Source organism: Phyllostomus hastatus, unplaced genomic scaffold, assembly GCF_019186645.2.
Source record: "Phyllostomus hastatus isolate PE091 unplaced genomic scaffold, TTU_PhHast_1.1 phas_contig_40, whole genome shotgun sequence".
Taxonomy (NCBI): Eukaryota; Metazoa; Chordata; class Mammalia; order Chiroptera; family Phyllostomidae; genus Phyllostomus; species Phyllostomus hastatus.
The window spans coordinates 45,816,245-45,834,066 of record NW_025333872.1 but is presented as its reverse complement, the minus strand read 5'-3'; positions in this window follow the sequence as shown (position 1 = coordinate 45,834,066).

The following is a 17,822-nucleotide window of genomic DNA, read 5'->3' as shown; positions in this document are numbered from 1 at the left end:
AAGGACGTGTGGGTTGTTTCCATATTTTGGCCATGGTGAATAATGCTGCAATAAACATAGGAACACATACGTCTTTGCAAAAAGTACTTTTAAATGTTTTGTGTAGATACACAGAAGAGGAGTTGATGGATCATATGGTAATCACATTTTTAATTTATTGAGGATCCTCCATTCTGTTTTTCATAGTGACTCTGTCAGTTTACATTCCCACCAATAGGGAATGATGGTTCCATTTTTTCCACTACCTGTCCAACACTTGTTATTACCTGTCTTGTTGACAATAACCATTCTTAACAGGTGTAAGGTGGTATCTCATTACAGTTTTGACTTTCATTTCCCTAATAGCTTTGAGCATCTTTTCATATATGTGTTGGACATTTGTATGTCATCTTGGGAGAAGCATCTGTTTAGGTCCTGTGCTCATTTTTCAGATTATTTGTTTGTTTGAAGTTGAGTTATATATGATTTTTATAATCTATTTTGAACAAAAACCCCTTGTTGGAGCTGTTGTTTGCAGCTTTTGCCATGCAGTTGATTGTCTTTTTGTTGTCAGCCTCTTTTGCTGTGCAGAAGCTTTTTAGTTTGTTATAATACAATTAACTTATTTTTGCCTTTACTTCCCTTGCCTTTGGGGTCAAATTCATAAACTCTTCTCCAAGACCAGGTCCTTAAGTTTAGTGCCAATATTTTCTTCTATGTAATTTATTGTTTCAGGTTTTTGGATCCATTTTGAGTTAATTTTTGTATATGGGGACATACAGTATCTAGTTTCATTCTTTTGCATATGGCTTTAGAATCTTCCCAGCACCATTTATTGAAGAGGCTTTCTTTTCTTTATTGTATGTTTTTTACTCTGTTTCCAAAGATTATTTGCCCATATGTATGTAGTTATATTTCTGGACTTTGAATTTTGTTCCATTCATCTGTGGGTCTGTTTTTCTGCCAATTCCATGCTGTTTTGGTTATCATCACTTTGTAGTATAATTTGAAGTCAGGGAGTATGATACCCTTGGCTTTGTTTATTTTTCTCAGAATTAGTTTGGCAATTTGGAGTCTTTGTGGTTTCATAAAATATGATTTTATTTTTTCTATTTCTTTAAAAATTATCACTGTAATTTTGACAGTGAATATGTTAAATCTGTGTATTGATTTTGGTAATATGAACACTTTATGCTGATTCTTTCAATCCATGAACACGGACTCTCTTTTCTTTTTGTAAATAGTTTATTTTATTTTATTTTTCCATTATCATTTATCTCCCTTGTACCTTCTTTCACTTCCACTCCCCCCTTCACAATCACCACACTATTGTCCATGTCCATGAGACCTGGACATGTACAACTTGAACTATTTTTTTTTTCATTTCATTGTATCCTTTTTCAATCTCTTTTGATAAAGTTCTGCAGTTTTTTAGAATTACTGATAAAATATTTTTAGTTGGTAGAATCATTAACTTTATGGTGCAACATTTTACCCTTAAATTTTGTGGCAGGTGCAAGACCTGTATACTAATAGCAGCAATGATTTTTTTGGAAAATATGAGAACTGAAGACAATAATAAATTTCTCCATATGTGACTCTATCTTTAATGTTTGAGATATGGATTTTTTTAAACTTGGGTGGAAAATTTATATCAAATTTATGATGAGAAAGGAGACCTACATGATAGGTTTTTCTTTTTAATGAGTGACAAAATACAGATCTTCACATTAAAATTAAGTGTATATGTCAATATTTAAAAAGTCTTTGTAATTAACCTCATGCTGTGAGGAGCAATTAGCTTATGTAAATGTCCAGATAAATTTTTGGAATTACATTTGATCTTATTTAGATGTTGGCAAAAAAAACCCCCAAAACAATGCATAGTGGAGTTCTGTCCAGAATTTTGCTATAAATTTATCAGTGAACCAAAAAACAATAAGGAAGAAGAAAAAAGGAAAAGTAATTGGTATATTGGGATGTTTATAATTCAACCATTTATAAGCTTCTTTTTTCTATCCTTCTTCCATGCTCTGTTACCCATGGACAAATGCCATATGCCATTAAAGCAATTGGCTCTTTAAATTGGACACTGTCCAAAGACAAGTGTATAAAAATGAAAAATAAATAAATATAGAAGCCAGGATGTTACACATCTTATCTTAGGAGTGTTATTAATTCAGAGGTACCATATGTGATCGCTGTCTATGGTTAGCACAGTCAAAATCATTATTAGGCATTCTGAACCTCCAATGCTAATTCCAGTGTCATGAATTCAGTTTAAAAGCAACTTTTCTGCCATCAAGTTCTGGCAAAACTTCAAAGGTAACATTCAAAGTTGGAGAGCTTAAAACCATGCAAGCTTATTTAGATTCCCTAAATGGTTCGGTTTAGGAGATTTCTGGGCATTTGAAGCTTTGTAAGCCATTGCAGAGTGAAAAAAAGTTAATCTGTGAAGCTACATTTTCAATAACATGACATTAGGTTCATTTCAAAGGCTTTTCTTCTTGGGTATCAAACCACACTCATGATTTCTCCAGGGTGTAGGATACATACTCTTCCTTATTTATTTTTAATGAAGATATTGCTTCTCATGCTAAGGATTGTATAGTCAGAGTCTAATGATATCTGTGGGTTTTTTTTGTTGTTGTTATATCAAAGTGCAAAAAAGGGCTATTTTCTAAAAAATATATATACCTTTAATTTATTTTATTTTATTTTTTTACCTTTTGTGACAACATGGAAGGACCTGGAGAACATTATGCTAAGTGAAATAAGCCAGTCAGAGGAAGACAAATACTATATAATTTCACTCGTAATGTAGAATCTAATGAACAAACTGAACAAACAAGGAAAATGGGAACAGACTCATAGACGGAGAGCAGGATGATGACTTGTAGGGGCTGTAGTGAGGGGTGGGGGCATTGAGTAGAAAGGAGAAAGGGCTCATGGACATGGACAACAGTGAGGTGATTGCTGAGGGGAGGAGGGTGTAAGATTAAATGGTAATGGAAAAATACAATAGATTAAGTGAAAAATAAGTAAGCAAATAAAATGAAGTAAAATATATATATATATACCTGAAACATATATATATGTATATATATAAGTATATATATGTATATAAGTATATATATATATAAGTATACACACATACACACACACACACACACACACACATATACCTGAAACAAAAAGCAAACTGCATTTTAGGTAGGAAACTCCTACAAATACAGGTGAACTTTGGAGAAACACTGACATTTGTGACTGCAAGGTTGACATCGATATTGCATTTAAAATATATGATTCTAAGTGAACATCCATAGCAGTCTCTCTCTCATTTAAACATTGTTACAAACATTTAATTTTCTGAGATGTATGAAATGAACATTTTTGTATCATTGACTAAGCTTCTCTCTAAGTAATTCTTTCAAAATTTACTTGGAAATGTTAAGAAACTAAGAGTTCTTAAAATATAGAGAATAGGATTCTGAATAGTAAAAATGGTAAATAAATATTTTAGAAAAATTATTTCTATCTTCTTTACAAGAGAAAAAAACTTTTCTCTTTGATATGTCATATCAAAGTGTTTTACTCTGGGTGTTTTTCTATGTAAAATAGGGAGAAATTTTCATCAAAATATAAAATTAATACTGTTAAAAAGATAAACTAGTACCTATTAAAAATTGTGAGTTATTTGAGCAAGTCTTCTGAATGGGGCCATATCCAATCTAGAGACAGAAGGGAGCTCTTAGGAGCTCTGCCAAATGAAAGACATGTACAGGCCGAGAAGAGAGGGAACAAGGAAGCTACACTGGTAATAAGAAGGCTCAGTTGTTGCAATGCTGTCCTTAAGGGGATGGCAGGTTTCTATTAGGCAGATTCTCTAACTCTTGCTAATCAGGTGATTCCTTATCAATGGTTTAAATCCCATTTCTGGGAGAGCCAAAACTGTAAGTCTGGGTTTCGTGCTATGCAGCTTAGTTAGCATAAGCAACTTCATTGGGGCCTTATTTTTAACATACCTAACTGAAATCTGAATATTGGCCTAATATTGTGTTCAGCCACTGTCCCTACATTTGGGTATATTTTTGTACTTGAAATATCAGTATTGGAAATTTTAAAAATTGATATATTTAGTCACATAACCCGCCTTGAGTTTTTAATTATTATTATTTTAATTGGCAAACTCTATGTCATATCTCACCTACTTGATTATAAGTTTCTGGATCACAGTGGCTTCATCTTAAAGCACATTTTTTGTCACAGGCCCATGGTTTCGATTGCCAGATGCTTTTTGATGCTTCAAAAGAAAGGCCAATATTCAAAAGATCAGAGTTTGGAGCAAAGAAAGGTTTATTGATCAAGAAAGCCTAGCTGGAGATGATGAGAGAACTAATTCTCAAATCCATCTTAAGAGAGTCTGGAAACTAGGCATCTTTCATTGCAAGGGAAGGGCAAGGGTAGGTGATGGCCACAGACATGTAGGCATCCAAAGGGAACCTAGGAAGAGTGGGGAAGTTCTCAATCCTTTTGTTCCTTGTTGGTTGATCCATTAACACTTACTGATCTGAGTCCAGTTATAGAGACTCCTGTGAATTTTGAAAAAGTGATTATTTTGTGCATATTTCCCCACTCCTTTGCTGACAAAGGAACTGCTGAAGCCTCAAGCTGAATTCCTTTAGTTAGCCTGTCTATAGGAGGAGCTATCAGCCTGAAGGACATGAGAGAGAGGAAGCATTTCATACTATTACATTTTCATCTCTGAGTACCTTTTACACTATTCTCGACAGCATAGAATGACTTAAGCCAGTTTGTTAATTGAACATGTGAAATAATGAATCATTGAATTTTGATAATTATTAGAGATGCACATTCATGACCCTAACCCCAAAAAGAAAATTAAGTTCATCATGCATTTCTTTTAAAAGTCATATTTTTACTTCCTGATGAATTTATGTTCTCTCTATATTAATATTTTCTAACTTTGTCATATCACATATGCATGTGTATATATCAAAGTTAAAATAGAAAAATTGAAATCAATGTTTCCAAAAATTACATTAAATAAGAAAATTATGTAAATACATAATGATATAGTTTGCAGCCATTAAAACAGTGATGACTATTTTTAATCTTTTTTGTCAATTCAACTTTATCTCCACCCCTTCCACCATCTGAATGGAGAAACCAGAAGTTTATTCCTATAATCCCTTTCCAGAAGTGTTTTAAGTTAGATGTTGAAGGCAAGAGAAGAAAACCCTTGTTTTCTAGAGGGAGTTGCCACAGCATCCTGTGGCTTGGGAGGCCCCGCCTGAGGGTCACCCACTTCAGTGCTGAGGCACCCAAGGTCATTGGCAGCATTCAGGTGCTCCTATACATCCTCCTCTGAACCCCTCTTTTGGATATTGAGATATGACTGCGATCACTAGAGTCACTTTCTTTTTTTAAATTTTTGTTTAGCACAGTTATCTCCATTTTCCCACTCCCACTTTCCACTGCCCCACCCACCCTTATCTCCCACCCTTAATCCTTTCCCCCTTTGACTTTGTCCATGGGTCCTTTATACAAGTTCTTTGATGACCCTTTCCCTTCTTCCCCTCCCCCATCCCCTCCCCTCTGGTTACTGTCAGTTTGTTCTTTATTTCCATGTCTCTGGTTATATTATATTTTATTTTTTAAGGTTTTATTTATTTATTTTTAGAGAGAGGGGAAAGGAAGGATAAAGAGAGGGAGAGAAACATCAATGTGTGGTTGCCTCTAGCGTTCCCAACTGGCGACCTGGCCCACAACCCCTGAGGGGTACTGAACCAGCGACATTTTGGTTTTCAGGCTGGCACTTGATCCACTGAACCATACCAACCGGGGCTCTGGTTATATTTTTAGAGTCAGGTTCTTTACAACCTTCTCACTTCCAGCTTGACCTAATGTGGCCTTCCTAGTTTTCTTTCATTCTCCTTTCCCATTAAGTAGCACTTGAGCCTGCAATTTCTTACATCTTTTTCCACTCTAATTTCCTAGAGCAGCTTCTGCTTTTCTGATGGCATCTTGAATGTTTCATCTAATTTCATCATACATTTATATCTGTGAATATAACAAGATACTCACCATATATTATTAAGTGGAAAAAATTACACAAGATATAGAATAATATACACAAAGTGGTACTGGTTTCTTCTTATCTTTATTTGTATTAATTACAACCACTGAAAACATCCAAAAGGGTATGGATAACTTTGATCTAATTGCTAATAGTGCTAATGTTTTGTTGTTTTTAACTTTTTCTATGTTTGAATAATTAGCATGGAATAGTTGTACAATAAAAATTGAGGGGAAAATGGCATTTAAATATATTAAGACATAGTTTAGTATTATTTGTATTAGTATTATATATGTATTTTTATATATTAGTATTATATATAAACATTTTTATACATTAGTATTACATATAAACATATATTTATATATAATTGTTTTAGCTTAGAGAAGTAACTGTAAACTGGGAAACATGCTAAAGTACAATATTCAACCTAGATTAGCCTGAGAGTAATAAATGTCCATTGATGTGTACTCTTGTAGTATTTTCAATTTACTCTGTGCTTCTGGACATAAATACTTTCTGTGGCATATGAATGAGAAATTAAAAATATATAATAATTTTAGTAATACATAAAAATATTTATTTTTGTTAATTATAGAACAAATATTATTGATGAATAATGGTCCTGAATATACATATTTTCTTAGAAATATTCAACTTATTTATTTCACTTTAAGAAATTGAAAATAAGTATCTTATGATTAATTTGTTTTAGAATAGAAGCAAGGATATATATATATTCATACATATACACACACATACATATATATGGCTTTTTTGCTTTCTTTACTTATAAATTATTATAGTCAATTTTGTTTATTTCTCTCTCAATTAATTTTTTTGGTAGATGAAATAATAATCTGGTAACCTTTGGGTCCCTTTTTTTCAGTAAATAAGAACCTAAACCAAAAGAGTCTAAAAACTATAGGATTTAAACAGGTGCCAAATTAAAAATAATATAATATTTGTCATAATATAGTTTATTAAAAACTTAAACTTCCACTTTTACTAAAATCTAACCAGGCAGATCTCTCTGAAAATATTTCTAAAAGTTAATTTTTTATAGAATCAAATTAAGTCAGAACACAATTAGATACATTATCTTTTTCAGTAAAACATAAAAATTTTTCCTAAATTATTTGCAAACAGATATTTTACATCTAATGCTTACAAATGTTTCCCATTTTTTAGATTTTTTTATTTTCAGAGAGCTTTTCTAAATATCTTATTTTATACCTATTTTGTAGAATAATTTCATAAGGGTCTTCACAAAATACTAGACAGACTTAAAAGAAAGAAATGAGCAATAAATCAAAAGAATTCTACTGTTTTCTAAAAGAGTAAAAAGGGCTATTGTAAGTGAAGTATTATTTGCGAATACCTAGGAGATAAGAAGGGAAAGAAATTCTCCTTTGTGGCTGAAGAAACTTGAGATTTTAGCAAGAAAGTACTTTAACAAAGGTAAGTGTAGGAGTTAGTTGAAAAGCAACATAAATGTATTTCATACCAAAAACACAGTTGAAATAGTTAGATTTTTCTTCTTCTTTAGGAGAAACAGCCAAAGTAGCAACATGAAGTGATTCATTAGTGGAAACATCTAGGTACTAAATTAATTGTGTTTGTGTCTGTGTATACAAGCATATTTTGCTAATACAGTTGAATAAATGCTAAAGCCAAAACTATTGTAGAATTAAAATATAAGAAAAACTAAAGATTTAAATCAACAATGATAAATGGTAAACATAGCCTCAAGTAAATATGACTTACCCAATTAAAATAAAAATCTTTAGATGTCAAGTATCATCATTTTAACAAACCTTATTGTAGTAACACTTATAAAGTACGCAAAATATAAATTTTAAACTGAATTCAGGAAGAATCATGCCAACATATCTTAAGAAGTTTGCTGTTATTGGTTTTAATGAAATAATAATAGGCTTTTTAATACTGCTTTTAGAAATGCCTACTAATGATTTAGCGTTATGCTCTGCCACACCACAGAATCCATGTGGGAACTCTTGATTGTTTGCCCTCACCACACACCAGTAAATTCATAAGTATAGGCAGAATCAAATGAATGTCCCACCATTAGATTAAAATCACCACAACTAAGTGGTTTCTATTTTGCATAGTGAAAACTGGAACGCTCCATACATAACTTCCGACATGCAAACAGTTTACATAAGTTACTGTCTCTGAATGTCTATTCAGATAGCAAGGGCAGTATCTCCATGTTTCAACTGTTTGACACAATGATGGATTATTTATTTACTGAACAGCACTGGTGGCCAGAAAATCTGATTTCCATGCATGAAATCCATGAAACCTCAGCCACTGAACAGTTTCTTTTACATGTGGCAAAGGTCATGTATCAAGGGATTTTCTCACGTTTTGTGTGATTGGTCATGCCTCATTTCCTTCAAGAAAATATGATTTCCCTAAAGTCTGTGCATTTTCAAAGACTCACAAGGGCCCAGAAAGTTATTTCCTCTCTGTTTGTGATAAGCACAGAATATAGAGGTTAACCTACAGGGAACGACAAGCAACTGTTTGTAGCAAGAAACCATATTTAATCCTATCATTAGGAAAGCTTTAACACTCACCAGGTATAAAAGGGCTGCAAAATTAGACACTTAACCTTGTCATTTAACTTTGCAGAGTTTAATCCCATTCAAACTTTAATAAATATATCCCGCAGACCTGCCCCTATATATTGGAAAGGATTTGTTTCCGATAACATTTTTCAAATTTCAAGTCACTTGGTGAAGACCTGTGTGAAGATTTGGCTACTTAAAAAAAAATCACCATCTCCATTTTTGATCTAAAAAAAAATCATTGAGAAAGAACAATAAGGGATTATGTTTTTAGTAAAGTTTTTGAGAACAATACATTAAAAAATCATGAAAATCATGAGCAAAGTAAAGGGAACTTTAATTCTGTTTACCTGAGAACTAAAAATGAAATAATCCTTGGAGATTAAAAAGAAAAAAAACCCTAGTATCCTAACCTAATTATGTTTATGAAATATTATCTGGGTGACAGTTCAGAGGTATTTAGTGCAAATGTCCCAGATGTCTCAATGCTACACATAGGTTCTATCTGAAAATTTCCAAATGCAGATGGCTATTGATGACCAACCCAAAGCACATCCAATCCTTCCTCACAATGTCCTTGTATTCAATTCAGGCATGTGATGCAGGAAGGTCAGGAATGACCTCTGATTATTGGAGTTATTGTTATACATTATAAAGACAACAATGATACAGAGTAGGCAAAAAGATATGGTGAATGATATGTATGTATCATTTACCTTGTATGTGATTTTTAATTAGTAACTTTGAATTATTTTTTATAATGAGAGCATCCCTGTTATCTAAGATCTAGGCCCTCAAATCAAACCATACCTGGATTTCTTTCTATTTTTAACTCCCTTATATAATGAAACATTCATCTGTCTACCAAGAGTATTCAATGTTACACTGGGAGGACAATAGTAAGAGGTTGGGAAAATCATAACATGTTACATGTTGTCGCAAGTGTGTATGTGTGTGTGTTTGCATGTGTGCCTGCCATTAAGTTAAGTTTAACTTGTACTGAGATCTTAGGAATAAAGGATGTGATTATTGGTAATAATGATCACAGTTAAAGTTGTGTATAGAGAAAGTGGTACAAAAATAACAATAAATTTCCATAGGGAGTTGCAAAACAAAATCAGTTTTATAAACAGGTAAATGCAGTATCTTACACACTGACGTTAGGATACAAACAAAATGTGTTAATATTCTCTATTTCTTGTGATTTTTTTTTTAAAGATTTTATTTATTTATTTTTAGGGAGGGAAGGGAGGGAGAGAGAGAGAGAGAGAGAGAGAGAGAGAGAGAGAGAGATCAATGTGCGGTTGCTGGGGGTTATGGCCTGCAACCCAGGAATGTACCCTGGCTGGGAATCGAACCTGGGACACTTTGGTTCCCAGCCCGCGCTCAATCCACTGAGCTACGCCAGCCAGGGCTATTTCTTGTGATTTTAATTACAACCAATTTTGTGGAATTTGGGAATCACTCCTAATTTTTTTATTTTAGAAGTTATGGACCCTCTTTGATCACTAGCCCCTTTGATGTACTAACATTAATAAAATTATGTAAATGCAATATATTCTCATATACACATACATTTACACATATACACATCCTATCTTTAGTAAAATATCTATGTTATTTATGTGTGTGTACATTTGTGTGTGTGTATACAGACTTGGGATGAAATAGCAACTTGAGAAAATTTATCTTCTATAGAAATACAATTTTCAATTACTAATTTTTAGTAATTAAACTGTGGAGACAAAAAATAATTATTTAACTGACTAGATCATATATACATATTTTCTGGCTTAGTCTGAATATTGCAATCAATTATAGGAATATTTAAAGTTTCATTCTTGTCAATTATTTGTATATAATTTAGTGTAAAATATTTCTGGCATCTCTCCTAAACCTTAAGAATGTATTATTTCTAAGTCTTTTTATACTATTTTCATTTTTGATGTAGAACTTCTGTCAAACTATGCTCATTTCAAAGAGAAGAGAATATGGGGAATTTCTAAGAATAATAAGAATAACTCTTTAAATGATTTTAATATTCACTCAGCTCAACTATGTATTCTTAAAATTTTAAATAAATAATTCTGATGGCAAATTATTTTTCTACCTAATGTTTTAATATTTGATGCATTTGTATTTTAAATTATAAACAAGTGTTTTGTTATTGCCATTATGAAATAAAATACAGTTTACATAGCTGTGGATGACATCCCTCAACTATAAAAATGTACTTTTCTTTTGAAATTATAGATAGTATATATATACTTATGGATTCTCTCTTTTATGATTATATGGTATACTTGAGATATATATTCCTTATAATAAATCACATTAATGTTTAAGCTATATAGATTTATAAATACATACTTGGACAGTTAAATGGCATGATTTTATTAGTTGCACCTTAAGGAACTACAAAAGTGTTCATCTGAAGAACTATTTGGTATTTATTTTCCAATGTAATTTTTATTAAAAGTAGAATGACACTCTTTTTACACTTTATTTACTTGTTATATTATGAACAAAGGAATATTTCTTAAACAACCAGTCCTGTTTAATAAATTTTGAAAGTAACACTTATTACTTGTTAGAAATTTTGACAGTTTGATTACAAAAATCAATTCCTACCAAACCAATATCTAGATTACTGTTGAAAAAAAAAACCTGTTTAATTCCTACTCACTACTACAGAATTGATTTTTAATGTTTGCAAGAAGATGACTATATTTAAAACATTTTACTGAGTTCTTTATTCTGTAGTCATCTATTTAATGCATGTGAAATAAAATATAATTTCTTATTCAAAGTAATGTCAGTCACTAAAATTGATAATTAATTGTACATTAATGAGAGCAGTGCTTAGTAATTTGCTGAATATTTAAAAACAGAACTACTTAGCTTCCCCTTATTACTTGTAAGTATGTAGAGGTTCCCAAATGAAGTTGCTCACATGGAATGTAGTGTGAAGACCTGACGATGAATCTATGTAATAGCTCTTCATTCTTAGTAAGAGTAACAGCTCTTAGTGCCTTATCCTCAGTGTCCTGTAAATGCTGGAGGCGATGGAGAGCCAGTGAATTACAGAAAATCTAAACTCAGAGCATTTGTTGTTTGGATATTATAAATTTCAAATGAAGATGCAGTGAAAGATTTGTCTGTTGCAATTCCTACGACTAAATACAAAACTGAAAAAAATAAGAACCCCCAAATTCACTACATGCAAAAATGTCCCTCTGGTGGAAATAAAAAGTCTAATTCATAAGAGACAAGTGGAATTCAATTTTCATAATCATTTCTGCTTCATTGAAAAAATGCAGAGGTCACTTGAGAAAAGAAATGCAAAAGTTTTCATCAAATAAATGTAAAATATGCTAATACAGTGATTGTAAAGTCAAGTGCAGATGAAGGCTGACACTAGGGATTGTTGTGATTTCTAATGTTATAGTTTGTGACAAAGATCGGAATTATTTGGTACAGTAATTAGGTACCCTTTTTATTCAAGTTCAACAAAACAATCTGTTATGTTTCCCAATACCTCTGTTCCCTTTCATTTTTCTTTATTTTGTTCATTTCTTTATGGATCAAAGTTGTGGGATTTCAATAAATAAACCCAAAAACTCAGCATTCAAAGAAATATTACTGGTCCACTTATGTTAGATTATCAGATTTTTCTGTGTTATTATGAATTAATATAGAGCTCTTACTCAAGCATAATAAACTCAAAATGCTATTATGACTACTATGTGCAATAATTGAAATCATATTTCATAATTATTCAAACCCCAATGCTTGAATCATTTAAAATAACACAAATGAATAAAGAAATAAATTGCTTTTGGTAAAGAGATTTGGGTAATAGTTGCAGAACTGTTAATGTGGAAGACAAATTATAGGTGACTATAGATGAATAAAATTACTGCTTATTTCAAAATATAGAGGACATCTGGTATTTTAAATTTGGAATCCTAAATAGCTTATTACACTGAGAACAACTCTGGCTGTGTAAGTTTCTATTTTAAGGAGCAAAGAAACATGAACCTACATTCTGGGAACTGGGAATAAACTAAGTGAAAATATTTCCTGATTACAAAATACAGAGAAATAGTCACACAACCTTGGTATCCCATAAAGTTCTATAAGGCAACAAGTTAATCACATACCTAAATCACCCCCAAGAACACTAAGACACCCTCTAAAACTCTTAAGGTTTAACTTTTTTGGCTTGGTGAATATTCAACCATAACCACACTGTTTCCTATCCAGTGTTTCCAAATAGATTACCTCCACTCTCATCAAGTCATGCCCATTATTTTTTCTCACCAGAAGTGCCTTTGATCTTGTTGTTATGAAATATTTATAGTGTTTTCAAGTTTGTTTCAAGCTTTTTTTTCATCCTTTGCAGAAGTTAAGCTATAAGACAACAGAAACATTGTCAGTGCTCTTAACCAATGAATATCCGTGACCAGAATAGTGTTTGGTATGTTTAGATGGTTAATGTGTTGTTCTTTGATAACAAATTAAATATCATAATCAATCAAAAGTCATAATGCTAGCCTTATAAATACAACAGTTTAGTGAGTGCATACCATGTGCCAGGTTTCTAATTCACTCTTTAATTCTGCCAATGACTGTGTGAGAAAAAGACCACTCTTCCTTAAAGCCTTACAATTAATTAGACAGTAATATTTGAAGACATCATATACATGGTCACCTAAAATCTTACTTCTTATTTTTTTATGTCTTAATGTCATGTTCTTAGCTTTTATTGATAGTTGAATCAAGAAATTACTTTTTATATTTCCTGCAAAACTGGTGAACTCACTGTTCATCACAACATGGATAGTCCTTTTGTATAAGGTCCCCCAAGATAAATTCCTTTAAATATAGGTACTAGAAAGAAATTTGACTCTTGAAGAATGCATTGTTTTTTAATTATTAGTTATTTCTTTCTTTATCTGACATGTTTGAACTAAATCGGATACTTAATTAAAGTCTACTACCCTGTTGGCCAGCACAATTGCTTGTTTCTATTACAAAAATAATAGCTATCATCTTTTAAGGAGTTACTACTTGCCAGGCATTGTGCCAAGTGCTTTACCTTCATTATTTCACTTAATCTTCACAACAACCCCCCAAGGCATTACCTCCATTTTTCAGGAGTATAAAAAGAAAACAATGGCTCAGAGATATGTTTAGGTATTAACTCAAAAGCAGGTCTGCCTGATTCCCAAAATCATTGCTCTTAAATGTGACTGTATATTAACATTTTACATTTGGGTATTTGATTGTATTCAATGTATTTCAAGCTCATACATACATAAATATATATTTATGTTTATATATAATTATATCTATGCATATAAATTCCATATTTATGTATATATATTTTATATACACTTTAAAACACATATATATACACTTTTATTAAGAGACATTAATAAATACTTAGTGACATAGGGTCAGAACAAAGAAAAAGCAAGTTAGATTTCAGATAATGGGACTTTCATGTGGCTTTCTTTCTTCTGTTGTATTTTCCAGAATATTATCTATTCAATAAATGAAGCAATTAGAAAACACAAAATTTGTTTTGCAAGGTAGAGAGGGTTTAAGTATAACAACAAAGCAAAATTGAGGCTTAGGTAAGGAATGTATGGTGCCCTGGGAACTGGACATTAAACCCTGGAACACTGGGATTTGGATGACCTACTCCATCATTAATTTCTGGGGGCAAGCAAAACTCAGTAGCCACTGAACCCTCCCCTTTCTCAGTGCATATAGCAAAATTGAGGTTCTGAGGGTCATTGAGGTCTGACTTGTCTTGGCTCCACTGCCATCCTGGAGGAGGGCTCATCTACCTTTGATCCTGCAGCAACCCAAAATTAGATCATTGTAGACCCCTGTTGCTCTGAGCCTCAGTTTCTTGGAAGAGAACTAAACCCAGTGCCTTTTTTACTCTTGATTAGTAGCATCCAATTGTGATGTTACATATTTTTTATTGCCACAACTCACCACAAATTATTATTGTTCTCTTTACTACTGGAAATTGACTCATAGTGCTTTAAATATAATCAAAATACAGAAATAATTCCAGAAACCTCAGGACCAATTCCAAAAACGAATACTTAAATTTCGAGTCCTCTAGAACCACTCCGGGTTCCAAAATCTGGATTAATCAGGTCCTACAAAAAAAAAGAGAAAACAACCAAGGGTTGTGTGTGTGTGTGTGTGTGTGTGTGTGTGTGTGTGTGAGAGAGAGAGAGAGAGAGAGAGAGAGAGAGGTGGTAGAGGGAGAGGAGAGAGAAAGAGGAAAGAGATTGAGAACTGACCACAGCCGATGCATCTGAAATTGGGTGTGAGCAAAGATGGTGAATTTTAGTTTCAAAAATCTGTGTCTTCATCCCTGCCAATGCTACCTGTGAGCCTTTAGTCTACATAGTCTAATAATCATCCCAAAGGTAAAATACCTTAATTAACAACATATTTTTTATTTTTCCTATCCTATCTGTTTCCAGCATTTTCTTTATTAATGAATGGCATCAATGTTTGTAAATTTGCACAGCCTATTAAATGAGAATCATTCCAATTCTACTCTGTGCCCTGTACAGTGTGTTCTCTTGGCTTTACCTTCAATATGCATCCTACACCTGGATGTTTTTCCTCAATTTTATTGTTGTCATTCTATGCCAATTCATTATCAATTTTTGCTGAATAAACTAAAATAGGCTGTAAGATGAGCTTTTAAAAGTGTAAATCAGATCTTGCCACTCTTGTGCTCAAAAGAAGCTAATATCTTCCCATCACAATCACAGCAAAAGTCAAACTCTCAACATAATCTGACTCTTTTCTGACCCTGGAAAGCCCTCTACTACCTCTCCCCATTCCCTCATTTGTTGTACTCCACTCATATTTTATTACAATATCTACTTAAATGTCACCTTCTCAGCAAACCTCCCCAAGATCCTCTTATCTAAAATTGTCCCTCCTCTCCTCACCTCTTATCATCACATTCTATTCCTCACCCTGTTTTAGTAGTTTCATAAATTTGTCAATATCTGGAATTATATTATGCATTTGTTTATCTGTTTGCTTTCTCTCAACAAAAAACTGTGGTACTTCTAGCCACAGCAATCAGATAATGAAAAAATATAAAAGGCATGAAAATTGGAGAGGAGGAAGGAAAATTGTCATTGTTTGCAGATGACATAATGTTGTACATAGAAAACCCTATAGACTCCACCAAAAAACTACTCTACCTAATAAGTGAATTTGGCAAAACAGTGAGATACAAAGTTGATACTCAGAAATCAATGGGATTTTTGTATACTAACAATAAAATATCAGAAAGAGAAATCAGGAAAAAAATCTCTTTTGATATAGCAACAAGAAAAATAAAGTACCTAGGAGTAAACCTAACCAAAGAGGTAAAAATCATGTACCCAGAAAACTACATGACACTGAAGAAACAAATTAAGGAAGACACAAACAAATGGAAGCATGGACCATGTTTATGGGTTGGAAGAATTGACATCATCAGAAAGTCCATACTACCCAAAGTGATTTATAGATTCAATGCAATCCTTATTAAAGTATCAATGACATCTTACACAGATATAGAACAAGCACTTAAAAATTTATATGGAACCATAAATGACCCTTAATAGTCACAGCAATTTTGAGAAAGAACAAAGTAGGAGGAATCGCAATACCTGATATCAAACTGTATTACAAGCTCACTGTAATCAAAACAGCCTGGTACTGGCATAAGAACAGACACATAAGAACATTCTATGTGTCTGTTCTGGAACAGAATAGGGAGCTCATAAATAAACCCATATCTCTATGGTCAATTAATATTTGACAAAGGGGGTAGAAGCATAAAATGGAGTAAAAATAGCTTCTTCAATAGTGTTGGGAGATCTGGACAGCCACATGCAAAAAAAAAAAGAAAAAAGAAAAAGAAAAAAGGAAACTCTTTGGTTACTGCCAGAGGGGAGCTGGGAGGAGATAATGGGCGGAAAGAGGGAAAGGGTTTTCAGGAACAACAATAAAGGACACATGGATAAAACCAAGGGGGGGTGGAATCAGGGGAGGGAGGTGGGGATGGCTGGGGTAGCGGAGAGTGGTGGGGGGTAAATGCAGACAACTGTACTTGAACAACAATAAAATAATTTAAAAAAATGAAACTCAATCACCAACTTACACCATACACAAAAATAAAATCAGGGGGTTAAAGACTTAAATATAAGTTGTGACACTATAAAAGTCCTAGAGGAGACCATAGGCAGGAAAATATCAGATATTCCACACAGCAATACTTTCACCAATATGTCCCATAGAGCAAGGGACATAAAAGAAAGAATAAACAAATGGGATTGCATCAAAATAAAAAGCTTCTGCACAGCTAAAGAAAACAGCATTAAAATGAAAAGAGAACCAACTATGTGGGAAAACATTTGCCAATGACACCTTAGAAAAGAGTTTGATCTTCAAAATATATAAAAAACTCACATAAGTGCACTCCAGGAGGGCAAACAACCCAATTAAAAAATGGGCAAAGGTATTGAAAAGACATCTCCAAGGAGGACATACAAAGGGCCCAGAGACATATGAAAAGATGTTCAGCCTCACTAGCCATCAGAGAGATGCAAATTAAAACCACTCTGAGATACTACTTCACACCAGTGAGAATGGTCATCATAAACAAATCAACAAACAAGAGTTGGAGAGGATGTGGAGAAAAGTGAACCCTAGTGCACTATTGGTGGGAATGCAGACTGGTACAGACACTGTCGAATACAGTATGGAATTTCCTCAGAAAACTGAAAATGAAACTGCCTTTTGACCCAGCAATTCCACTGTTGGGATTGTACTCTAAGAACCCTGAAACACCAATTCAAAAGAACCTATGCACCCTGATGTTCATAGCAGCATGATTTACAATAGCTAAGTGCTGGAAGTAAACTCAGTGCCCATCAGTAAATAAATGGATCAAAAAACTATGGTACATTTACACAGTGGAATACTACGCAGCAGAAAGAAGGAGCTCCTACCCTTTGTGACAGCATGGATGGAACTGGAGAGCATTATGCTAAATGAAATAAGCCAGGCGGTGAAAGACAAATACCATATGATCTCACCTATGAGAG